A 27,645-nucleotide genomic window follows, 5' to 3' on the forward strand; every position below is an offset into this window, starting at 1 on the left:
TGGAGAGGTAACTCAGCAATTAATAAACTCGCCAACGCGGCATCAGTAACACGCGAGGTTGCCAAAAATTGGCTGTCAAAACAAGCAATATGGCAAATCTACTTACCACCACCTCGACAAATCAACTTTGCACATTTTGATGTTAGTACCCCCAATGAAGTTCATCAGGCTGACATACTATTCCTGCCTCATGATACTGTCCGTAGAAAAACATACAAATACGCGCTAACAGTAGTTGATGTTGCTAGTAGATACAAAGAAGCAGAACCGTTAGCGACTAAAACAGCCGCTGAAGTTGCCTCTGCGTTTAAACGAATTTATCAGCGAGGACCTCTAAGCTGGCCCCGATTATTACAAGTTGATCCTGGCAAGGAATTTCAGGGCGCGGTATCATCGTTGACAAAGCAGCATAACGTTGTTATACGACGAGGGCATACTGAAATTCATCGGGATCAGGCAATTGTTGAGCGATTTAATAGAACACTCGCTGAGAGATTATTCGGATACCAGTACGCGAGGGAATTCATTTACGATACGAGATCTCGTGAATGGGTTGCAAGACTGCCAAACGTGATAGCCGCACTGAATAATGAAATTACCAGAACAACAAACATGAGACCTGTAAATGCAATCACAAAAAAATATATACCCCGCGTCAGTGAACGTGTTTCAACGCAGCCAACGACGCTAGCGTCCCCGTTGCTGGGTAATGTCACCGTTAGGTATTTATACGAACCCGGCGAACTCGAAGGAGGAAAAAAAAGAGCAACCGATCCCACATGGAGTGTTACCACACACAAGATATCCAGCATAACCAGATCAACTGGGAGAAACGCAATCTACAGATTAGATTCGACTGCTCCTCAGCGTGGATTCACACGCGAGCAACTTCAGGTGATTCCCACGGATACACAATTACCACCTCGATCACTTAAATAACTGCAGCAACACCTCTGCGTCGATTACACTCAAGACAGGTCAACATCACATTTTCACGCGTATGACCGCGATTACTATCTATTCTATCTACGGTAAATTGCCTTGGATTATTTTTCGAATACTGCCACAGCAATAAACAATTACAACTCGCGCAGTGATTATTCTGCTGTTGTTGTAATTGTATAATAAATGTTTCGTCGAGATCAAACTCGTTGCCATTTTTTTTGTCGCTCTGTTTGTAACCGGCTAATTTCTTTCTTATTGTATCATCAGCGATTGATCTGTTGATGCTGTCGTTGATAACATCATCTAATACAATTCTTCGTAACTGACCTATCCTTCTTACTCTTGACACGGCTAAATAAACTAAATTTGACCACTCGATGCGATCATCAACAATCCAAACTGTTGTATCTGAAATAGTTAGTCCCTGCGAACTGTGGATGGTCATAGCGTATCCTAGCGTCCACGGGGATTTGCTCATTTTCAGTGCCTGTTCAACAGCATCAATATCAACTGTGACAATATCATTTAATACTAAATTCTGTTTTTCCGATCTCCCAGGTATATCAACGTCGGTATTCTGCAATCGCGTATCAGCTGGTCTATAACACAACGGCACTGGCAACATGGGAAATTTCTTCTGATGTAACTGAAATAACCGCTGCTGAAGTGTGTCCCTGACTATCTTTCTACTTGCCACAATTAAATCACCTGGTTTCCACGTTTCCCAAAAGTCGCTCAGCGAAGTCTCTGGAATTATTTCACGCATTATCTCACACTGGACTTTATTGGTTTGTAGCCTGATCAACGCCTTAAACTCTTTCAGCGTTTCATCGAGTGCTCTAACATCGTTAGTTATTTCCTCATAATAATCTACAAAAGTTTTCAGCCACGTGTGTGGAGATTCACCTGTAAATGGCGGTGGTTGACCATGATCGCCGCACATAACAACTGCGGTATTTTTCTTTAGCAACCAATCCAGAAACTGTTTTAATGTATCCAACGGCACAGTGTCTATCTCATCCCAGATTATTTTCTCGGGGATATATTTCGTTCCCATTCGCGTAGGAGTCCATGTGCCGCCGCTGTATTTGAAAAAACTGTGATACGTACACGCGTTAACATCCCGTTGTCGCATCTCCCTGGCAAGTCTATGTGTGGGTGTTAGCACAATCATGTCAGAGTTTCTAAATAATTCTATCGCGCGAGTTGTCTTACCGGAACCACCAGCCCCGTTGAGATAAACTGTTCTATGTCTCACAACAGGATCGTGCACCGGCGGCAGCGAAGTTGTCGTAGAAATTGAAAATTTCCCAGATATTTCTGCGCCGCGATATTCATCCTCGATTTCAACATCAGCTGATTCACAATATCCATGCAACATTTCATTTTTTATTCTCCATGAACCCCACGATGGATCATTCGGTATAACCTTATTCAACGCCGCTAAGTGTTTTTTATCGATATAGAATGAATCCGTTGCAACTCTCACTGCGTCAACGGGAAACCTATTAATCATCGACAATAGGTTTATTGATACATAAGCTAGCATCGAAGATCTCAAATGTGTGTACTGAGATGATTCTCCGTCGATATAACTAAAAACAGTTCCTAATTTTTCCCCGTTTGACAGAAACACATCTTCGCGGGTACAAAACGTATTATTCGTGGCGGCATCAGCGACAATAAGATCCAATTCGGCCTCGTCCATGATTAATCGACTATGATGTAGTTTATGATCATACGCTCCACCTTGAGTAAATTTTCCTATTATTCTTCGTCCTAGATCTTTTGCTGTGCTTTCATCAGTTCGGGGAGCTCTTTCGATGATAGTGTCGATAAACGATTCTGGATATTCTCGGAAATTTTCAATTTCTACGGTGACTTGCGGAGTTGGCAACCAAACTTCGGTTTGACGACAGTAGCATATAATCGCTTCACTGACCGTCAGCGACAGCAGTATTCGACTGTCAAGCATGTATCGCAATAACACTATTGGTGCCCATCGCTTCTCAACGAAATGTTTACCAAACCAAGCATAACACACAGGATGTAAACCCGTAGCGAGTTTAAACGACGACACACAAGCAACCCCGGTCAGGTCAAAATCAGGCAATGGTCCGTTTATGGCAACTCTTGTCATCGAGCTTGTAATATGACCAAACCGTTTAAAATACTCACTACATTCCCCCCGCCCAAGAAAACTTCCTGGATAACACGCCGTCATATCCACGGATATCATATCGCGGTGATCATACTGGGTATTCCACAAACCACCGTGCCCGTATTCGATACAGCTCTGTTGAATATCCTCGAGAAAACTCTTCGGGGTTGGTCTCCATGAATTTCGTTCTCGGGCTATATGCGTGACAACACCCGGGACAGTAAAACACTGCGTCAGTAACGTATCAGTGTTCGTCGCATGATATTTTTCTGCGAGTTTTTTCATTTCGTGATGTAATGCCGCCGTTCTGTATACCTCCCCGTTGGGTTTCACAAACTGATCAAACTCTCCCTCGAGGTCACTTCGGAATAACCACACCGACACTGGATCGGTTTTACTTATCTGATAAATAAAATCAAACATAGAAATGCTGGCATTTCCGCTCGTGGAACCACTAGCATTTTCCAATTCCGGATAATACTTTACAACACGATCTCGAGGAAATATCCTAACCGAGTCAGTCCAGGCGTGACTGTTATGATCGATAATAGTTATTGGTGCTCCACGGGAATCATATTTACTCTTGTACAATACCTCACCGGTCAACGATGAAACCGTTATAGGAAATTTTAGTAATCGTTCGAGCTCGGCAACATCATTTATTGACGCTCCTTCATCCACTACTTTTGCCGCCCACGCTGCTATTTTAGTCTGTCTTAGCGGTGTTAGGCCGTTTCCTCGCATTGCATTTTTAAAATGTTCCATTACTCGCTCGGCTACACAATTCAACCCTGTGGATTTTATCAATGACTCTGACATCTTCATCGGTTTGAGTTTATCAACGCGTGGTTTCTTCATCGGATAAATTCCATAAATGACTGCGGTCACAGGATACGCTCTGGCATAATACGGTGTATCAATCCCAACAAGTACTCCCGGGTTTGAGTCTTTGGTTACGACGACGGTTTTCCCCCGCCGGGCATCAAGAATAGGGTCTAGTTTGTCTCTGATAATCCACGTTGTTTCACCTGTTTCCGTGTCGTCGACGCCAACGATAAATTTTATCTGAATGAAATATTTTTTATCATCGAGATACCCAATTATGTTCGACGCGATTGTATCGTTGATGGTACCATCAATGATGGCATTTTCAGAAATGATTTTATACGAAGACCACACATGTGCAGCACCATCACGACGAAACTCTTCTTTGGCGTTCTTGATAACACCAATTACGAGTGTGAGTTCTCGTCGTCGTCGATCAAAAGTTAACCGGTCAAGATCGAATCGAGAACCTGATACGGGTTTTATTCTGGATAGTCTTTCAAAACTCATTATTATAATTAAGACAAGTATTTAAATAGACAAAAATATTATATATAATGAACGGAAACTCAAAGAGTTTCTCCGGCGATGCTAGCATCGCTCATGCAAAGCATTTCTCATGCAAGTGGATCAAACTAAATTCATCAGAGCCGTGTAGCAGACGTTGCAGAGGCGAATACTGTGGACAACATGCTCAACAGGTCCGCGGTGGGAGTCTAGGACCGATACCGTGTATCAGATGCGGCATTGGAGTACGAGGAAAAACGCAATTATGTTCAGCGTGTGGGGGGAAATGCTATCGAGAACTAAAACGGTATTATGATAAAAAAAATCCAGACTCGAACACGTTCTCGGAGCGTGATTACATAAATAAGTTTTCAGACAAATTATGAATTAGACAAATGATTTGCTTATAATATAATGAATCAAGAATTTGTTCCACATCCAACTATTCCAAATTATGAGGCAAACCGAGATGGCATAGTACGACACTGCACGCGAAGACGACCAGTTGGTACAGTTGATAATGCTGGTTATTTAAGATTTACTGTTACCAAAGGGAGGTATTTATGTCATCGTTTCGTCTATGAGGTTTTTAACGGAGTGATCCCTAAGGGTTTTGTCATTGATCACATTAACGGTAACATACTTGATAACTCTATAAACAATCTTCGCGTGGTCACTCAGAGCAAGAACTGCCTACTGGGTAACACAGGGCGTTGTAAAACAGTTGGGAAACGAGCTGTTAGGTCTCGAAATATACAGACTCGTGAAGAAATTGTATTCCAGTCAATGGCCGCAGCCGGTAGGTATTTCGGTATTTGTCCACCTGTTGTACAGCGTGTCGCAACCGGGATCCGCAAAACAGCATTTTCAAAGAAGCTCAAACAGAAGATTTCATTCTGTTATATCATTGACAACAACGATAACTCAGTATAAGAAAAAAAAACGAAGAGTTTCCCTGGAAATGCTTTGCATTTCTCGTCCAAGGGACTTCTCAGAAACGCTAGCGTTTCCCATTTAAAAATATAAAAATATATAATAATATGAATCACGAAAACATAAATGTCATAATTGTTGAACTCGAAAAATTGCAACAGCGGGGTTTTAATATTTTACTAGACACTGAAACAATTATGTCAGATTTTGAATCCTTGAATGAGCTATCACGGTCCGGGAAGAACAATCTCCCTGCCAGATATAGGTTCATTAAGGGTTTGCAAGATCGCATTTACAGATCGCTTGCCACGATAACGTCCAATCAGGTATCTGAATTTATTCCACTGTGCGTTGCAGTTGAGAAGATCAGGCTTGAATTGTCATCCGAGTATGAGACTCGAAAATTAATTAACACCAAGGTGAGACTGTTAAAAGGTTATATAAAGAATCTAGAAAACGCTAACACTTCCGAAAACTCTTCGAGTTCTGAAAACTCTTCAAGTTCTGACTCCGGAAACGCATAGCGTTTCCACGAAGTGTAAGTGAAGTAGAAACCTTTTCGTGGAAACGCTTTGTACATTTCACGGTAAAAAAAAATTGTATTATTTTTTTTTTGCCTTGAGAAACGCTAGCGTGAGACACTTTCAGTGTCAGAAACTCAAAGAGTTTTCGGAAGTGTTAGCGTTTCCCATGCTATGCATTTCCATCTAGGATCCGCCTAAGTGTTTTAACATCTATACAAGAATGAGAATAGTTCATAATTTGATTTTTATCAGCGTAGACGACAATGACATCTTCTCGCGCCAACTGTGCTTGTTGTGACGGCGTCAACAGAAAATCATCAACGCCATACTTGTCAACGACGATAGCAAACCGTTGGTGTGACTGTTGATCCGCAAATACGGTTTTTATTGCCGTGTGAAGAATTTGCTTATCATGAATATGAACTCGCACGTGGATGTATTCGTGTGTGAAAACGCTATGCGTTTCTGGAACTCTTTGAGTTTCCATATACGAAACTGCTCTTTTTTAATTGTGAAACTCAAAGAGTTTTCGGAAGTGTTAGCGTTTCTAGGATTTCACCAGTAAGTTCACGGAGACAGTCTCGCCACGCAGGTCCAACAAATCCCCCCGTTGGTCGGTGAGTTTAAAATTTATCGTTGACAACCACGGATTATTACACCGCAGATAGACCACATTGATTGGTTCTTGCACAATCAGAAAACCAGGGGGGTCTTTTGGTGTGAACGTATACAGGATAAACCCCTGTTGGGCCGTCGTAGTAGTGTCAGCGCCAGCGCCAGCGCTGTAGCTACCGTCGATGACGTCACATACAAGATTGACCGCGATAACATCTGTGATATTTACGATCCCGGGTGAGATGTGTCTGCCATCGGATGCTGTACTGTTGTCGTGCTTGAGAATAACCGGCTGCGGTTTTGTTCGCGCGTACGCGTCAGTGATATCTTTGTAGGATTCCTCGATGAGATCCCGGACTGATTCTCGCAGCACGGGTGCGTTATACCCAGGAAATTTAAAACTAGGAATATCCTTCACGGGGATACTATACAAGGTTGCAAATTTTATTCCTTTGTCGGGATCATCCAGAAATTTTTGAATTACTATTTGATTTGTTTTTTCCATTGCGGATGCGAGTTTGTTTAGTTTTTCTATGGTCGTGATAATGTTCGTGCGAGAACTGCTTGTAGAAACGCTAGCGTTTCCACTTGTCGTATCAGAAATATAATCCTGGAAATATCCCCGCAACAGTTTTAGCTGTTCTTGATGCATTTGTTTGATCGGAATAAATATCTGAGGTTCTATCTCGGTTACATGTAGAATCTTGAGATAAGCATTATTCCCGTACGGATTAAATCCTAAACCAAAACCGTCTTTGTAAGTTGAAGTAAACGCAACTTTTTCTATTAGTGGTTGGGTTCGAGATAAAACAAAACCATCGTCGCCAACCTTGTCGACAAGGTCGTGTACTTCTTCCTTCGTGGTCGTGAAATCCGACTTCGGTGGCAGTTCCGGACCCGGCACGAACCCGGGTCGTTTTTGTGGCCATCCTAATACGGTCCGAATTGAGCTGTTATAAATATCCACGGCGTATCCGGGTGTTGAGATTTCAATGACCGCAGACAGCGTTGGTTCGTGCGCGGTCACAGATATTTTGGCTTCCTTGCCGGTGATTCGTTTTATTTGGCGTTGTATCTCATTGTTGATTTCTTCGATCTGATAACTCCCAGTGGGTAGCGTAATTGTATCCCAGTCGAATTCGTCAGAGTCGGCTTTGGTTTTCCACGAAAACACAAACGAATTATTCGGCTGATGACCGCCAAATGATTCCGACCTGACATTAGGCCAGCTGTGATACGCACTGAGCTTCGACAACGCGATTTCGTTCACGGCAATTGGAGTTCGAAAATTAATGCTGAATTCTGGTGTCGTCGAGGACACTGAGATCATTGTGGTCCTTACCGGTGTTGTGTTTGTGACTATTTGTTGAAGCAGTTCCTGTGGCGTTGCCATCAGTGACATTATTTATTTGTTTAGTTTTCAAATAGTCATTGTACGCATCTGACATTAGTTTGAATTCAGAATCTGATATCAACGCGGCGTCGCTGGATTGCGCGTCTAACGATGATGATATCAGCGATGATAATTTCTGATATGCGGTCGTGGCTGTATTTAATTTTGTCGTGTAATCGTGTAATTTTGTGACCGCGCACGAGGATATTTTTTTTGCTATGATGCCGAAAACTCCTGCCGTGGTTGTGGTCGCACAAACAGAGATCGTGGCAGCGACTACTGCAGTCACTGGAGTGACCGCTGATAGTATTACTCCCGCGGATGCAACAACGGCGGATACTGAATAAACCGCGATGTCTAACACTGTTATGCGTCTGCGGTATTTTTTTACTTTTTGGGACGTCGCGTCGATGACAGTTTTTAACTCAGATTGCCACTCACGGACTTGATTATACCGATATTGTTGAGCATCTGGCGTCGTTGACATTATTTAAAATCGCTGGTAATTTTCAATTACGTAACCAATTGAGGCGTTTCAGCGACGAATTCCAAACACCACCAGTAAGATGTTGATGTTAATTCCTTGTCGTCGGCTACAAGCATAAATGTTTCCTCGGTTCCGCTGTTTAGTATTATAGTTACAACCCCGGAATACTTTTCGGTGGAATGTCTCCAAGGATATGTTGTGAAGATTTCAAATTTAGCGGCTGAAAACACAGACAACCTGTAAACACCGGTGACTGTTGCTGTATATTTGATAGTGTTATTTTGTTGTGACCATGTTGCGAATCCCGATGATACCGTGAATACGATGTTGGTGATATGCCCGGGAGTAACTCCAGTGGGAACTTTAATCAAACTGGTTTTGTTAACGATATCAGGAATTCCCGCTACGATATTCTGCTGTGTTTGTTTGATCGTGTTAATGTTATTTTCTATTATCTGAACTTGATCTGAAAAACTTTTTTCCGTTCTGACTACACCTAACCGGGTATTAATCTTATTGATATCGTTGGCGTTATTAGTAAGATTTGGTATGATTTCAGAAAGTTTCGTGTCGACGACTGGAGGAGTCCCAAAGAACTTATCCACGGTTTCACTGGTTTTTTGAAGGTTTCTTTGGAGTCTTTTAAACCCGTTCACGTGAACATCATACTCTGACCGCAGCGTATTTAGTTTACCGTTGACGATGTCCACGTATTGTTTGTTTGACGCATCCTGGTCGGATTCGGGATTCGCTAACGCGGTTATTTTGTTGCCGCTCATGCTGAGTTCGCCGGTCATTACGTCGCCGGATTTTGTTACTCTGTCGATGATTAGGCCAGCAACGTGTTGGTACTGCGTATCGACGTATTGTTTATTTGCGGCATCTTCGAGACCTTCCGGATTTTTTAGAACGGTTATTTTGTTGCCGTTCATGCTGAGTTCGCCGGTCATTACGTCGCCGGCTTTTTTCACGCACTTGTCAACACCTTTATCAATACTGTCTTTGATGCTTGCGATTGATATGTTCGAGTCCTTGATCCGGCCGCCATCACTAAATGCAACGAAGTTATCCTTGGTAGCTCCAAGAACTCTGCGAATTATATCATTGAACTTAATGTTGCTCGTTCTTAGTTTTCCCTGCTTGTCCTGAAAAATAGCAACTTCATCTGGGTCAACTCCAGCTATATTCAAAAGATTATCGACTTCATCTCGGGTCGCATATTTTGAGAGATCAACATCCGTGCCAGGTTTGACTTTTCTTGTGAAAGGTCTTCCGTAAATATCCACCATTATTCTTATTGCTGTTTTTCAAATGCGAGCATGAAAATGCCTAGCATTGGAAACGCTAGCGTTTCTCGATGCGGTATATTCATACACTACTTTATGAGGAGACGTTGCTGGATTTCTTGAGATTGCATCAAGAACATTTAAAACCTCGTTCCCACAAATGGGCGGATCAATTAATGTTTGTGTTGGTAGCGTCGACTGCCACACTGGAACATTATAAAATCTGCTGTTGAGAGTGCGAGGCACTCCGCGGACATACCTGAGAAACTCAACTGGCGGTGCTAAACCGTACGAATCGAAATAGATAATTCCACGTGGATCGATCGCGTAAGCAACCCAGTGAGTTCCAGGACCATCTTTGTTGTCGAGATTGATAATGCCAGTTTCTGGATTATTCGGCCGCGTCGGTAATTGATCTCGCATAAATACTCCTCTGAAATGTTTTATACGCAATTTTTTAACAGCATCGAGTAAATCAAAATTGCTCAACGGCGTTAGAATTTTTTTGGATACCATGATGGTGGAGTTCCTGGTAGTCTTAGCCCTGATCCGCGAGCGGATCTCCCCTTTTTTTTGTACCCGTGTCCGGTTGCCTTCTTTAGTGCCATTCCAGCTGCCGGTCCAAGTGCACCGAGTGCTATCGCCTGTGCTGCCGCTGGTGATGGAGTTCCCGATAATCTTAGACCGACGCGCCCCCCCTTATATCCGTTTCCGGTTGCCTTCTTTAGTGCCATTCCAGCTGCGGTTCCAACTGCACCTAACGCTGCAGCTTTTGCCGCTGCGCCAAGTAATCCTGGAATTGCAGCAGCTAGTATTGGGATGAGCGGAAATATTCCACCGGTTTTGGTCATGTCCTTGATAGCTGCAGCAGAGAAATTAAGTCGGACACCGGTTTTTGCTGTTAGTGCCTTATTAAAATGTTTAATCTGAGTATTAGTCAACGACAGCTTGTCTGGACCACCAACAAGTTGATCTCGTTTTAACGTTATTGATGTCCCGCACGTGCCTGCGTTCTTCGATTGCAATTTCTTCGTTTGACCGGAAGTCAAGGTGACATTAACGTGACTGTATGACATTATATCCTAAGTTTGATTTTAATTGCGTTACATATTCTCGATTGGAGCGTCAATAACTCTCATTCGTCCGCCAACACCTTCAAGCAGCATTGCTTTATCGGAGAGTATGACAGCGATCGCTCTAAAACCAGCAGGCGGGCCGAGGGGAAACTCACCTACACGAGCTTTGAAGTGTATATCAACGACAGATTGTTTTGTTAGATCCAAATGTTCCAGCGAAAAGTAATAAATCGGATACAGCGTTGTAAAATCCAGTTGTGATATCTGCAACCCGGTATCAATATTTTGATCACGTCCCATAAATGTCATCAAACGATGATACGCCCGTGCAACTTCATTTCGCTCATAATCTATCAGTATATCCTCGGATGGTTCCTGATGCCCGTTTATTCGCAGCGAAACCTCAGAGACACCAAGTTTGTCAAATATCATATTACTCTGTAGTTGGGAAGACAACCTCGCATTTTGCTGGAGTGCAACAAAAATATGTCGCGGCGCTGATATTCCCTGTTGTGATGCTATGTGCCACGTGAACTGCCCAGCACCGGCACCTTGAATGGAATCTGTTGATGTTGTTAACCACGATATCAGTGATTTACCACCTGTGTCCATGAAAGAGAGTAATCGTTGCTCTTCAGTGATCGATGGGGACATCACTGGCATCCACAAAGCAAGCTTGAATAATATTACTTTACCGCCAGCAACACCGTCTTCTCGCCAGATAGCGTCAACGTCATCACTTTTTCGGTTAAGTACAACTGTATGATTGGCTCCAAAAATAACCTTTCTGACATGTCTGCAAAATCCAAAGATGTGAGACAGTGGAATTGCGCATGAAAATCTCCTACGTTCACCTTTTAACATTAATTTACGTGTAGCAAAACCTAAATTGTAATCTGGACTAGGCCTTAATATTGGAAATGCAGCACCTGGTCTGGCCGGAAATCCAGCCGGTTGCGGGTCCATAGCAGTGCCTTGTGCTGTTTGTACTTGAATAGTAGATCTGTGTTCAGGATGATCAGAATTATCCTTAGCGAACATCATAGTCGGACCAGCTGATCTAGTGTAATCATCTGAGTATCTCGCTAATCCCAGGATTGTTGTAGCAACGTCGACATTATCCTGAATTATTTCAATTTCTCTTCCGTCAATGCTGTATGAAGCACTTTTGAACAGCGCCATGATACCGTTGTTAACAAAACCAACTCGAACATTAGCTCCGTATTCTGTATTAGCGGCAACATTTGTTACAATTTCACCCGTGACTTCAAGAAATGCTTCAGCGGGCAAGAAATATCTACTTGTATCCTGAACTCGCAATTCAATTCGCCCCGACTGATTAGGTACTGTTGCCTCATAAGAATAATACTGATAATCGCGCACGGACTCATCTTTTAGTGTTGGTGCATCCATGTCGAACGCTGGATCAGATATACGTTTAAACATTTTATATAAAATTATTGCCTTCTAAAACGAAATCCACTTCCTGATATCAGACTTGTATTTATTTGTTCGGGTGTTTGGGCTACTAACTCTGCGAGTTTTTGACTGGCAGCCTGATTTATTATTTTACCGACATCCGCTGGCATAAGTTCAGTACTTGCCAGTTTCACCGGTGGTGGTTTTTTTAATCTACGAGTTAACCGTAACAGTCTATCCTTGATTGACGCGAATGCTTTCCCGGCGAGATCACCAACAGATCCAAGGGCTTTATCCTTAATGACATCAATAGCTTTCATCGACAATTGTTTTGCAATCGGTAATGCCTTAGGGGCTATTCTTGAAAACAAACCAGTAATTGTATCACCGAGACCATCTCCGTAGGTTGCTCTGTATACTGGTAATCGTGAGTTCACTACGCGGACTGGTAACACGCTAGCGTGTCTGGGTTGAGAATTGTGCACGATCATTTTATTTAATTATTGTTTCTCTAACTAAATTTGCTAGTCGCTGTAGTAACCATCCGCGAGTTCATCAATGAGCCCCCGGTAAACGCCGATATCCATAATGCCACGCTGAAATAGTCTCTGACAGATATCTGCGGCTTCATTTATAATTTCCGGAGAGTTGTTTCCGGCACGTCTTCCTCCGATGAGAACTTCCAACCGTGATACGTCATTGATGATATTATCAGGACAAATAAAATTATTTCCCAGACCACTACCAGTAGCGGCTGGTGCGTCGTAAAATTCTTCCCCTGGAGATTGCGGCCGAAGTTGTGGCTGAGATGATGAAGGTTGTTTTTTCTGCTGCCGAGTTTGTTTCTGCTGCCGAGAAGAAGGTTGCTGTTGTTGCAGAGGTGGAGGAAGTTGATACCCGGCGGGTTGTTTTTGTTCTATTTGTTTTTGTTTTGCTTGTTCTTCTTTTGCTTGTTTTACTAGTATCTTATGAAGGTTTGTTAAATCTTCATGAAAATTTATAAAATCTGGATCATCATCTCTAGCCTGCTTTTTGTTTGTATATATTCGATATATCCATTTGATAATATTAGCATCAGCTGCTTTTTCATGGGTGGGGGTTAAAATTTTAGTTTTATTATATAAACCGTGTAATACTTTTTTAGGTAATTCTTCCCTTTTAGTATTTTTAATTTCTTCGATAAAACCTTCCTTAAATCTTTTAATCAATTCTGCGGTTTCTTTTACTGATTTTGGTTTTTCTTCCCCGGCGGCGAAGTCAGTACCCTTAAGTATTTCTTCACCGACAGGTGGAGGTTGAGCCGCAGCTATACCAGTTGGAAGATCTCGTAAAATCTTCTTTGTCTGTTTAGTTCTTCTTGCTATTTTTTCAGCCTGCGTCGCAGTTTGTTTTGATACCGGAAGAAGATCTTCTTTGATGACAGTTGTAACTTTCTCAGTAGCTTTGGTCACGGGTTTAAATAATTCCTCCGCGGATTCTGCAAAGACTTCCCGTGCTTGCTGTCTTAGTTGTAATTTTTGTCTGACACTATCACGGACAGGAAGAAATTTCTGAATTGCTTCGAGACGTTCTCGAGCTAATCTAGTAGTAAGTGCTTCTCCGATATTTGCCATTATTTATTTGTCAATGATTTAATTCCGCTAACATAAAAATGTTTTTCCTTGGAAATCTTCGACTTCGTAGAGCAGCAGAGGGGGGGCTGGACCCACCCATGGATTTTTCAATAACGACCCCGCCACGGAAACTGTTTCAGATTTATTGAAGTAACCCAAGTTGCCAGCGGAAATGCATTGCATCCCTGGGGAAATTCGAAAAATTTCTCGAGGAGAGACTCTCCGAATTTTTTGGGACATTTTTTTTTGTCCTGTATTCTGAATAGAAGGGTTTATTTCGTCGAAATAAGCCCTCTATCGAGGAATAGTTTCCTGGAGGGGTTTATTGTGCAAAAAGTTTCGGTCTGTTCGCCCCCTCTGCTGCTTGGGATTTTTTTAAAGAAAAAATTCCACCCCACACCCCAAATATAACTTTAAAAAAAAATTGCCCTGATTTATATGGGGGAAAATTGATCTTGCAATAAAAGAAAAAAGTCCTGGTTAAAAAAAAAATCCCAGGCATCCTCCTCCCACCCCCACAATAAAATAGGTGATACTTACCTATGACTGAAAATTATGTTTCTTAATGCTCCACAAGCTGCCCAAGCTCTGCCACTGTTACATATCTGTGTGTGATATACTTTATTGGGGCTGATTGTCTTTCAAAGATACTGTATCTAGGTTAAGACCCACTGTGCCACAGTCTGTTCTGCCACACTGATGGCACTGACACTGACATTTTAACTTTAATTAGGGTCTGCTTCAATACAGACCGGTCATATGACTTACAGTGACTATACCCTCATTACTGTCACAGTATACCCAGTATATTATGCAGCTAAATAAAGGAGTTCATAACGTGGACACATATCACAAGTGAAGGAATCAACTTTGTATCAACAACAATAAGTAGGTCAAAATATGTTCCCATAAGCAAGTTAACTTTGAAAAAAATTACTTCATTTGGTTTGCAAGGAAATCAATTAAGAAACAAAGGAAGAAATGTATTGAATATCACTTCATCAACACTGCTAACAAGAGACAGGTTTTCGCATTTTGTGTAATACAAGGCTTGTAATAAAAAGAGTTACAACACTCAAGTTTCTATGTAATGGACCAGTAATGTCAAATGGATAAACCTATGTGCATGTATGTGGAACAGGTGTTTAAAGGCAGGATTTTGAAACTTGGGTGTTTACAGTTACAGGTACAAGTGGCCAGGCCAAGCAAAAATCTGTCAATCATGTGCCCAGTCAGTGGTGTTCACCTGTACATTCTAGGATAAATGACACAGCAGAATTAATTCTCTGTTTATACCTCAGCCATATCTTTAGAAAGATATGTACAATAAAAAAAAAGAACTTATTCAAAGCTAAGCATGGGCAACTTAACCCTTCTGAATATCCTGATGATCCCTACTGAGTTGTACATCAAATATATTGTGATTGGTTTACAATTTCACTGTAATATTTCCCGGTAGCTAAAATTTAAAACATCCTGGAACTTGATATTTAACAGTCTTTATTGCTTTTACTTGAAACTTGAGGCTGTTTTCTTTTCCAATTATCAACCTGGGGTGGGTGGGCTACATTGTAAATGTTTTCAGAAGTTGTGGAAAATAAATTCTGAAAGTAAAATTTTGTAAAAGTTTTGAATGGGCTCATCTATGAGCATGAGATTATCAAGATTATTGTGGGATGATTATGGTAATAATAAATCTGTTGATAAAAAGTTCAACAACCCCAAAACTCCCTATCATTGAATTCAAACAAGTTACACAATGAATCACTTTTGCACAAAATTCTGTTGTTTGAATTTATTTCTATAATTATCAGCTATCAATCATCAAAAGCTAACTCAATGGCTTTTGTATATGCAGTGCACACCACACAATATACATATACATGTATAAATTGGCATGAGGAAGAGTCTATGTGACTGAAATAGGGGTGCAACTCTAACCAACACAAAAACATCCCAATCATGACCATTTCATTTTCATTGCTATCTTCTGCTTTTGTATTTCAAAAGCAAAGTTGTTAATAAGCTGGAGCATAACATGGTAAATCAAATGGGTTATAGGACTGGGTCAAGCTGAAATCTTTTATCCTTAAAGAGCAGATGCCAAATGGTATTATCAATATAGATGGCCCAGAAAGGCCCAGGAGACTTGTAAACTATTGTTTTTAAACAGTACACTTGCGCCTCTCTTACAAAGTACAGTATGTGCATCCCAATTTAGAAATACACTTGCAAGTATGGAAGTGACACACAATGTTTAAGGATTGTTTTAGACCATTCTCATTATAGAAAGTCCAGAAATGCCCAGGAGGTCTTTAAAAAATTGTTTCACAACAGCCTGCATGCATATCCTCAAGGCATACACAGAACCAAACAACCCACAGCCATTAGCTGTTTCCCTATATTTTCTTTGAAGGTACATAAATAGTAGAGCACATAAGCGCACAATGATGTTCTCTGGCAAAAACAAGTGTGCTTCGCTTAAATGCAGAGAAACATACGGGAAAAGGTGTATTGGTAAATAATGCAGGCCACATATGACAAATATAATGGAAGCTACAATGGCAAAGCCATGCTGGAAATGTGACATTGGGGTTGTAGCATCTCAAAGGTTCTGCCCAAAGTCCATAAGAAGCAACTACCATAAGATAAGAGTGTACCAAGAAAAGACTAGCCTCTCTCCACATGCTTACATATGACTAATATAGCATGCTACAGAATACTAGCATAACAGCAGAAAAAGCCCTTGATGAAGCTCTTGAGAGCAGTCACTCCATGTAGAATGAGTCATGATCCTTGTGGCAAAACCATTGCACTGCCAATTGCATTCCACACACCACCACAACAGTCCCTTTTTTAGCCTGATCCTTGATGTCCTTCTATGTCTTTGATAAAACCTTCCATATCACAACAGCATCAAGAACAAGACAGGTCCACAGCTTGGCCTATTCCATGCGTCTGGCTTATTCAAACATCCTCCTGCTCTCCAGGTGGGCAGAGACTACCACATCTTCCAAAAAGTGCTATGCACATTTAACCTTTTCCTCTAATGATTTGATATCACTTGTAATACTTGCTCTCATGCAGATTTCTGCTGTTCCATAGAGCTAATTCTGTTGCTCAACATTGTTTCTGCCTGTGCTGCCTCAGTTCTTCCCAGACCTTCAGCAGCTATTTCCAGAGCTTTTATCTGTCCTAGCACCTGTGCTTCCAGATTGACAAAAAGGATGATATATGCTACTAAGTGTAGAGCCACTTGGTCAGCAGGATCAGAATCTTGTGGCCAAAGTGTTCGCTGGGACTTGAGTTAGTGCCAGCTCTATGACATTTGCTTGTTGGGCACTTCCATGTACCAGCAATGGTGATGACACCTGCCATATCATGTACAGGTATGTTTACCAGAGGCCAAATTGTTTCCTTGCATCCTCAGAGGAAGTTTTTCCTCAAAGATTTGTTATTTGCTGCAGGAACAGCCTTAGCAAATGTGGGGTTCCGATTTGGATTGTTTTGGCAGGCCCCCCCCCCCCCGGATTTACATGCAGAGCCCACTATGAGCATATCATTTAGAAAAAAAACTTTTAAACAAGTTTTATATGATATTGAACTTAAAATTTTCTTCCATTGCTTGAAAATTACTCTCTCTATGGATATGGTTTTTAAAAATTACAAATGCGCAGGACTCCTGTGAGTGCTTGACCTGATTGGGCCAAATTGGTCCAATCAACCTAAGGCTAGCTCTGATTTCCTGTATTTGTTTCTGGTGACAGATGATTCCTGGGTGGCATGGTGGTATTCCTGGTATATTTCCAGTATTCCTAGGATTTCTGGTATTTACTACACTTTCCTGGTATTTTTACTGTGCTTTAATGGTTATTTTACTTGGCTTGCTGGTAAATGACCAACTAGGTAGACAGTATTGCTGTGGGGTGGGAGGAGTGGACATCAATAAGCCAAGGTCCCCTCCCCTTTTCTTTTTCAATTTACTTGAAAATATTAGAATAGACATTTCATACATTGGATGCTGACAACAAAGTGTCTACTTTCTATATATGTGACAGCCTTGCATCCACCTCATCACTAAAAATGGACTCCTCCAGCAATTGGAAAATAACACTGAGTACACTCCCTTTTAACATGAAAAACTTCTGTTTTGTTGGAAATGAAAAGATTGCAATGTCAGGGACCACTTGGTGAAAATCAATTTAGAAATTATAAAACAATGAATGAAATGAGTAAGTTCTGTACATTTTTTATATCCTTGATGCTTTTTGTTTTAAAAATCAGAAGTGGGCTACAAGCTGCTAAGGGTGTAGGATGAAACTATAAGTGGGGTACACACATGTTGTTTTAACGCAATAGTTTAAAGGTCTCCTGTGCCGAATATAATTAGAATAGTCCAAAACCAGCCTTTTGCATCTACTCTGAAGTAATGCTCTGCCATCTTCATATCAAGATGAAAGGACCATTTAATTTTCAGAAGGGGTGTTATGGAAATGGGATATTTTCAAAAATATTTCTGGCCCCTAATTAGCTTGAAAAAAATATTCTTCCTCTTATTTGTAGAAAAGACGACCTTAATACTTTCTAAAATATTAATTATCTTGAGGTAAAGAAAAAAATGTATTCTTGTTTGAATAAAATCCCAGGCTACCCCCCTCCAGCAAATATTTTAAATGGAAAGCAAAACTCATTGTATATTGGGTAGTCAACGAACAGGCAGATGTTTCTGTTAATGACAGCCTACAGGGATTTAAATTTTTCTTAATCAGATAGTTTTCAATATTTATTTCCTATTAGATCTCCTGAGGGTTCTTACATTCATACATGTCATACATGCTCAACTCTTTAGAATGTGATGTTCCCTACAGACCTATAAATAAATATCAGCTGAATAACTAGTCATTTGTGTATGCACTCATCCAAAATAATTAAAAAGACCACATAGGGTTTGGTCAAAACCTTTAGCTCCTTACAAATAAAACATATCAATACTAACTGGTAATGATATACCTGAGGAGAGTATACAAATTCAAGAATGCACTTCACAACTTGTCTGATCTTTCTATTACTGGACATTTCCCAAATTGGCTCCAAGCCATGCCCATCACCATTTATATAGTAAAAATCATTCCTAATTTATTTTTAAAATTTTACAGACGTATTAAATAAGCTAAAAGTAAAAAATGTGAGCAACATCAAAACAATAATTTCAGAAATATTTTGGCTCAAAGTTTATATATATATATATATATATATATATATATATATATATATATATATATATATATATATATATATACACACACACACACACTGTGGGAATATTGTGACATACATTATGGAAAAACTCAAACCATGCCTTAGCTGATAGTCCTTACACTAACTAAAGATAATTACATAAGCAGGTGCCAAGCAAAGCCAAGGGCACCAGCAGAAATTTATCCCTGGGGGGTGGGGGGATATGTGGATATGGTCAGCTATCAAGTTCAAGATGTATGCCAACAATTTTAGATGTAAAATCTGCCCTTGCCCCTATGTTCCTGCATCTATCAGCAGAGTTGTTCCACGTCAAAGAAAAGTCTATAGTCAAAGTTTTTCACTTCATAAAACAAAAAACGTTTGAGACACCTCATTAGCATCATATTTAGCTTTATTCCCCAGGCAAGTTTCAACTTTCCATTGCAAAGGGGTAAAAACTGAATAACAGGCTGGGTGATCCAGGCCCACACTGTTTACAGCTGGACACAAGTAAACATGGACATATGATACTTACTCACATCTTTTTAATGTTCTCTTCTATAATAAAAATGCTTGCAGCTTGATATAATGTGATATCATTACATTATGATATCATCAATATGAAGTTCTGCTACATTATGACATCATCAATATAAACCCATGTTACTTTAGTGTATGACCACTCTGATGGCCTAGTGGTTCGAGTGTCTGCCTTGGATGCAGGAGGTCGTGGGTTTCGAACCCCCACCAAGTCATACCAAAGACTTACAAAAATGGTGTGCTCAACTTTAAGGGTTAGTCTTAGGACTGGCTGGCCTGGTGTCAGGATAATGTGACTGGGTGGAACATGATGCTACATGTCTATGATATGATATCCAATGCTAGGCATCACAAATAAACTGCCACAATGCAGACATCATTGCAATATGACTGAAATTTTGTTAAAGCAACATTAAAACTCCAAATCAAACACCCACTTTAGTGTATATCAGCATTATGAACTCTATGACAGACTTGGATGTAAAGTGACAAGGATGAGACTTCTATCTTATAAAATACTGAAAAAGCAAAATGCCCATACAATTATAATACTCACAATGACAGTCCAAGTAAATGAAATGTACACAAAACCTTAGGAAATCATTAGCTGTTTACAACCTGTCACAAATTAAATGTACAGACTATCTGTTGCAGGAAACCAATCTCAACAACTGTCAAAATTAAAAAATTACTCACCAACCTACATTTTTTCTTATTAATAATGAGTCTATGATCATCGACCTATGAAAATCTATACTCATTTTTAGCAATGGGTGACTGTTCTTTTCCCCATTACTTTTCTATATAATTACCCTTATCTGGGGACTGATATCTTTTTCCCATTACTTTTCTATACAATTACCCTTATCTGGGGATTGATATTAAACCAAGAGTAGCATGAAAAAAGTATACGGACCTATAGAAGTTTATGTAATGATTGGGGACCCTTAGTCCGGTAAAATTATAAATTCTGTAAAAATGTAAATACTCCAACATTTCACAAGTAATCATCCTTAATCTGAATTCCATTTATATGACTTCCATTTATTCTTCAATGTTGTCAACAATTCAGTGAGTCACTGAAAATCCCATATTTTTTTTCTCAGCATATAGCGACACTTGCCACCCCCACCCCAAAATTTCACCTCTAAACATAAACTTACTAGCTGACCACTACATGTTTGCCCCTCACCCCTGAAAATATTTATGTGGGTGCCCCTGCAGCTTACCTATTTATAAAACAACTGAAATGGGAACAATTTAAATTTGTATTCCTCCTGTCAAATCACTAAGAGTATCATCAGTGCACAGTGAAGTTAAAATATGCCACACTTGCACACACAAAAATCCTGGACTTCAGGAATAGATTTTATCATAATTTTGTCATAAATATTACTTCCATGCAAGCTCTATATAATAACTATAGGAGAATTCCCCCACCCTCCACTGCACAAACATCTAAAAAAAAGGGAAACTTTCTAGAAACAGGTTATGATAAAAAGTACTGTACCTTATATAAATACTTGCTTACAAGATGACCCCATCTGCAATCTGTGCAGACCCTGATCTGCTGGTGCATATGATCTGGCAGGTCTGAGTCTATGAAGTTTGATAGGACTAATCAGCAGAACAAACAACACAGACCTTAATCTGCAGGTGCATTATGCTATGGCAAATCAGGATCTTTCTCTTTCTGCAGTTTAATATAATTATAAGCAAATATATGGCATCCATCCACGCATATGTACATGTAGAGGGTTTAATGGCATGTCAGCACAACAATGGCTAGTGTGGGGCGTTGAAAGTGGGCTCTCTTTTATGGTCACTTATCTGAAATGTTTCACGCGAAAAGAACAGATCCTGATTTTCTGGCACGCTGTCAGATGCAGGGTCTGGATCTATGTTGTTTGCTGTATAATGTACCATATACCCGATTGAACACAGTAAAGTTATTATATTACACCAAGATACTGCTCTTCAGTTATTGCATTTGGATCACACTTCCTTCTAATATATCAGATCACTCAATATTAGACAAATTTATCATGAAGGAAGATAAGAGCACACATGATTATATGCCCTGCCTGTACAGAAATCTAATTCACTTCAACTCTTTATAGTGAAGATATGGAGTATGTATTTTTTTCTAGAAAAATACAAAAGTACTTACTATCAATTCTTCAACTTGACACTAAATTTCTTTTACACTGAAACAGTACAGTATCCACCTTGTGGATGATCAAATATATTGTGTGTTAGGGAAACATATAGTATTAACAAGCTCATCATTACAGAATGCTGAATGATCAAATACTTCTTTGTTTCTGGACTCGAGCTAATTTTTCTGTCAAATGATTTCAGTGCTCATTATCTGGAAATTCAAAGACTAACCAGACTAATCCATGAGTACTGTTCCCATTTATTTTAAATGACTTGGTATACTTTAAAATACTGGGCTGTACTACTGTCAACACACATATAGAATGGTTCAAAATAGGCAATTATCACTTTTATTTTCATTTTATTACTATGTACTGTGGCTCAAATGTTCTGAATGTGCCCTAGGTTTGCTTCATTTTGGAACTTCTCTACTGGACAACAAAAGCATGGCAACATTAATCTTTGTATTGTTATCATCTTTGATTAAAACTCATATACACCCTCTGATCCTGGATCCATCTCTGTTGTATCATGCTTTGTAACATGTCAACAAACTGAACTAAGTGACCACGGATCATTAGCCCTGGTCTACCAATGACACATCATACGACTGTTGTTGTTGTTGTTGTGGGGTTTAACGCCAATCATATAACTGTGGGTCCCTTCTTGTATCAGATAAACTGCAAGCATTCTATCAAGAAGTTAAGAAAATTATATTTTCATAGTCTTGCATTAAAAACTCCATATGAACCCCCCAAAAAAGAACAGTCTTAATTTGTATTTCAATTTAAACAAAAAGAATCGTTAGTTTATGCAGTAACTAAAAATCACAAAACAATGACTAGCTGCAATAAACAAAATTGTGCATTCCAGAGAATGATGTTAGACTTGCCTAGTATTTTAATTAACTACTTAAACTCTTTGGAATGAATTGTAATCTCCAATAAAAATAGACTAAGTTGACAACAACGGCTGACTTCTTGGAAAAAATAACTTTATATGTATTTCACACAATGAATAACTTTAAATTCAGGCAGTTAAAACCTGTTATCAATGACTGGTTTAATTATTTGGTCTGTGAAAGGTTTGGATGGCACAGAGCCTACATTTTCAATGTTGAGAACTAGCCCTTTACTAAATGATATTTTAACTGGCTACATGTCTGTAAGAATCCAGTTTTTTCCTTTCTTCAAATACTACTACTACTGACTTTATTTAAAGAGAGCAGCACAATTAGCTAAAAACTAATCTATGTTGAGACCCTCAAATAAAGGAACTTATTTATATATACAAATGCACACATATACAAAAACATGCATACATAGACGTAACAGCATGTACATGTAGAGACAATATATTTACTTTATCTCCTTTCACCAGATGGATACATCTATACATACTGAACCCACATAATCAATATACATGCAATATGCAATTGCAATATATATGCAATATGCAATTAGTGACAAATAGATGGGTAATATATTTAATGTTTCCCAGAAGCATTTATAAATACCAATACAGTAGTTTTAATTCCCATCTTATATCCATCTCTGAAGCCACTGGATATACATGCAATGGGTTTGGAATAAGGAAACAAAATGGGCATTTCTAATGTCAACTGAAATACTATTCCAGAGCAAAGTTCCAGAGTATTGGAAACTTTTATTGAATAACTCCTTATTTGGTTTGGGAATTTTATACTGTTTGGTAGACATGGATCACATGTGTGGAGTATTACCAGGTAACCTATACTGGAATAGTGACTTGTAAATATACTGGGGTACTGTTGTTGGATATCCTGTACATTAACTTTGCTTTTCTCAACTGGATTCGGTCTTCAAGTAATATGGAACCCTCAAATAATGGAATTTATTTATATATACAAATGCACCCAGCTAAAAAATTTCCCTGCTTTCCATCTGGACTGATATTAGCCCAAATGCTCTTTTTTGAAGACACACTAGCTTTGCTATGTTTTTATCATTTGAATTACTCCATACCGTATTACAGTAATCTAACAGGGTTGTACATAACTGTTATAACATAGTTTTCTGTGCCTTTCAGGAAGAAAATGTCTTGTCTTACTGAGAAGCCATAAACATGAATTAAACTTTTTACTCATATATTTTACATGTTCAATCCATGATAGGTTATTATGTATGAAAACACCAAAAAGTCTGTCATGACAGACCATTTTCAAATTGTTATCCTTCCATGTCAAACATAGTTCATCACTATCAAGATTTTTTCTTTTTCACCCTTTTCATATAAGTAATATTTTAGTTTTACTAGTATTTACTACCATGCCACTACACTATGGTTTATTTAGGGCATCATGTAAAGAAATTTCCAGTTCATGCTTTGTGTTTTGGATGTCTGACAATGTTGTGTCATCTGCATAGAGATCTAAAAATGAAATTGATTCCCCCAAGTAAGGTCATTAATAAATGGACCTAGAACTGAGCCTTGTGGGGCACAATATATAACTGTTCCAGGTTCAGACAGAAACATCATTTATATAAACATCTTGTGTTCTGTCATTTAAGTGTCAAGTAAACCATCTACATGTAATTGTGCATTCATCACATTGGTAAAATTTTAGATTTGAGATGATTTTAAAATGTCAGGTTAGTTTGTTCAAAAAAGATTGATCCTGTGCAAAGGCTAAGTGATTCCCCCGCAAATGTTCATGCCCTGCAAAGACCATTTGTGAAACAGAAAAGAATACAATCTATCTTTATAGATCTAATGTATGTAAAATAAATGGTCAAGAATAAAGTCTTCTGATGACAAACCAATTCAATACAACTAAATTTTCATGATGGCTGCTGTGTTGGATATACTGCACATCAGAAATTGGACTCATTTTCATCTAGAATCTGCTAGACATGATAAGAACTCTCCAGTGAAAATTGTGACCATTAATTCAGGAGGCAAAGTGATAATATGATTTTCAAGATGGCCACTGTTGATGCCATAGTGGATGTCTAAACAGCACCATCTTTATTTAGGGCCAAGTAGACCATGGGATGAATGCATGTGTAAGGTTCATGGTAATCTTCCAGGAAGATGAGTATAAGATAAATGATAAACAAAAATTGAGACCATCTCTTAAGGCATTCTGGTCTTTGACCAATGGAGTTAATACAAAGGTTATAAATATATATCGCATCAGGAAAGTCAACAGCAACAACTTACCTAAAGTTGTAAAGCATTCACTCTTAAAGATGAAATCCCTGTTTTGTCAAGTCACCCTTTATTAAGCTAGAAAAGACATATAAAAGAGAAGTAAAAAAAGTACTGATGGTAATCTCTTTGATGAACAGATGCAGAAGTGATTTCTATGTTCAGCTTTACCCAAGGCAGGCTCAGCAAAAATCCTGCACACTAAATACCACATGTTGATATAAAAGTACAAGTACAAAAAGCAAATTTTTTAAAACTATTCATAATGCCCCCAAAGCAAAAATACTATTCAAATATGCATAATATCCCATAAATAAAAAATTCATAATAAGCACATTATAAAACATCCTCAGATTCACAACTGAAAACACAATTTGTAGAACAAGACAAGAAAACTTTGTTTCAGAGCTCCAGTGTCTGCTCAAGTGAGTACAAGTGAAACATTTTAGGACCAAAAATTTAAAAATATAGTTAATTACACTATCATGTGCTTCAGGTTGAGCAAGAACTTAAAAGATTTTCTCCAATCTACATTATGATCAAGCTAACAATAACACCATAAAGCTTTATAAGTAACCAAAACACAACCTACTGGATGCTAACCATCTTATGAGTGTAAGTCAGGAACCAATGAGCTATCAGCAAAGCAAGCAAACTGTGCTAAAACAAATTTCCAAAATCAATGTTGAGAGAGTTTTAAATTGTAAAGCACAGCAACCATTGGGGATTCTTTGCATATACAAATATCATATCAACATGTCATTCTGAAAAATATATATATGACATCCATCAAAATACCAACCATATGTTGCATATTCAATATACTGAATTGAACATTCAGATTAGTTCTCTTTATATTCTTTATCTCAATCTTGTTAAAATACTAACAGTTAATTGACCCATGCTTTGAAGTTTAATTTTAGCCATGAAACAAATGGATTGAAAGACAATAATAAGCATACACTCAGGTTTGCCAGTTGATTTGTGTTGATAAAGCATTAACACCCAAACTGCACTGAAGCATTTATTACTGCTGTATTACTTGAAAAGACCTCATTAAACTTGAAAATATTATGTTGTCCCCATTCCCCAATAAAATGGTCCATCATAAATGTATATTGTTACGTATATTTGATTTAATATATATTTGATTTAATTTGTGTTTGATTTGATTTGAATGATTGTCGGTTTTGGAATCTTTTTTAATTGTTTGTCTCTTAGTTTAAATGTTTTTAAATTTCATTACATGTTATTGTAATGTAACGTTGTTTGCTTGACTTGACCTTGTCCAAAATTGAGTTCATTTCTGCTTGACCTGATTGACTTTTTAAAATTTGTATTTAATTTATGTAAACAACTCAAAATACCTTCATTATACTCTATGTGCATGAGTTTATTAACTAAATTATTACTGAGGTAAACAAGAAGTGGTAAATATGTTGATCAGGGTCAGGATTTTGGAGATTCCCATGTGAATTTTATAGGTCATTGTGTTAAACAAAGACTCATTAGATCATTCTAGAAGGTTATTTTCCATTAGGTAATTGTTGTTTTTAGAAAATGCTAATGTGACCGGAGGTCAGGCAGAGAACCATATTATCTTGTAACTGTGAAGATTTTACCAGATGTGCTTTAACATCTAGCACTTTATGCCCCCTTAGAGACCGTTACTGTGAATCCCAAGCTTCCCATTTTACCGTTACTGTGAATCCCAAGCTTCCCATTTTACCGTTACTGTGAATCCCAAGCTTCCCATTTTATTGTTACTGTGAATCCCAAGCTTCCCATTAAAATTAAATTAAAATAACATTTTGCTTAAATACCTTCCTGATCAAGAGAAACTTTCCAGTAAAGTGTTGCAGAAGGGTTTGAACTACTTTATGCAAGGATACATACATTTTCTCTTGACCCAATTTAGTACCTGGCCACCTCTGTAAATGTCCACAGTGATCAAAAACTTTAGTCTGGGGTCATCCTTGTATGACGTCACGTAATTTGGGCAGATTTTTTTGGTATCCTGCCCCCAGCCCCATCGCAAAAACTCAGAGCCCTTGTATAATGTCACAAAGCTTTGACACCCCCAACCAATAAAAATTGGTTTGAAATCCCTTTGCATTAGAAAAACAATATGACTATAAATTATTTATCTGGTAGATGGTGCTAGTGTTGGTTATGTGACATCACATTTCTTAAATACCCCTACCCCCATCATCACAATTGTTCGATCCCCCTCGGTGTATGACATGTGGATGGCCTCTGGAAGCTTTTTGATGATATTTAAGGTGCAAAGTCTTTATTAAATAGACTTTGTATAAACTGTTACTATTCATTTTTAGAAAAATTAATATTTATTTTCAGATGAGTAAATTCACTTACATGACCATGCTGACATACAGTATACTAGAATACTAAGCTCATATGTCAGGAATCTCAGGCAGCAGCACTAAAGACAAACAACAAACACAGTATCTGACATGTTTTATTTTTATTTATGTCACTGGGAAGATTTACTAATTGCAGTTATCAACACTGTAACTTTGACACATGTTGTTTGGAAACCTAATAAATACTGTATAAACACTTCCTCTGGCATTTCACAGAGTGGTGTAAGCAGTATGTTTCAGATATATGCACTGATAATATTTATTTTACTAATTAATGTGTATGATATCTGACAAATGTATTGTAGCAGGGTCAGTGGGCATTGCTCTCCTGTAGTAGGGCTAATTAAGTC

General features: G+C 38.8%; 1 protein-coding gene across 2 annotated transcripts in view; it reads right to left on the minus strand.

Annotated features, from left to right (window-relative positions):
• Positions 1 to 27,645, minus strand: part of LOC149805483 (adenosine 3'-phospho 5'-phosphosulfate transporter 1-like) — a 56,642-nt gene that overhangs the window by 16,221 nt on the left and 12,776 nt on the right. The gene's annotated exons all lie outside the window — the stretch shown is intronic.

Source organism: Sinohyriopsis cumingii, chromosome 2, assembly GCF_028554795.1.
Source record: "Sinohyriopsis cumingii isolate HCF-2022 chromosome 2, ASM2855479v2, whole genome shotgun sequence".
NCBI classification, from domain to species: Eukaryota; Metazoa; Mollusca; class Bivalvia; order Unionida; family Unionidae; genus Sinohyriopsis; species Sinohyriopsis cumingii.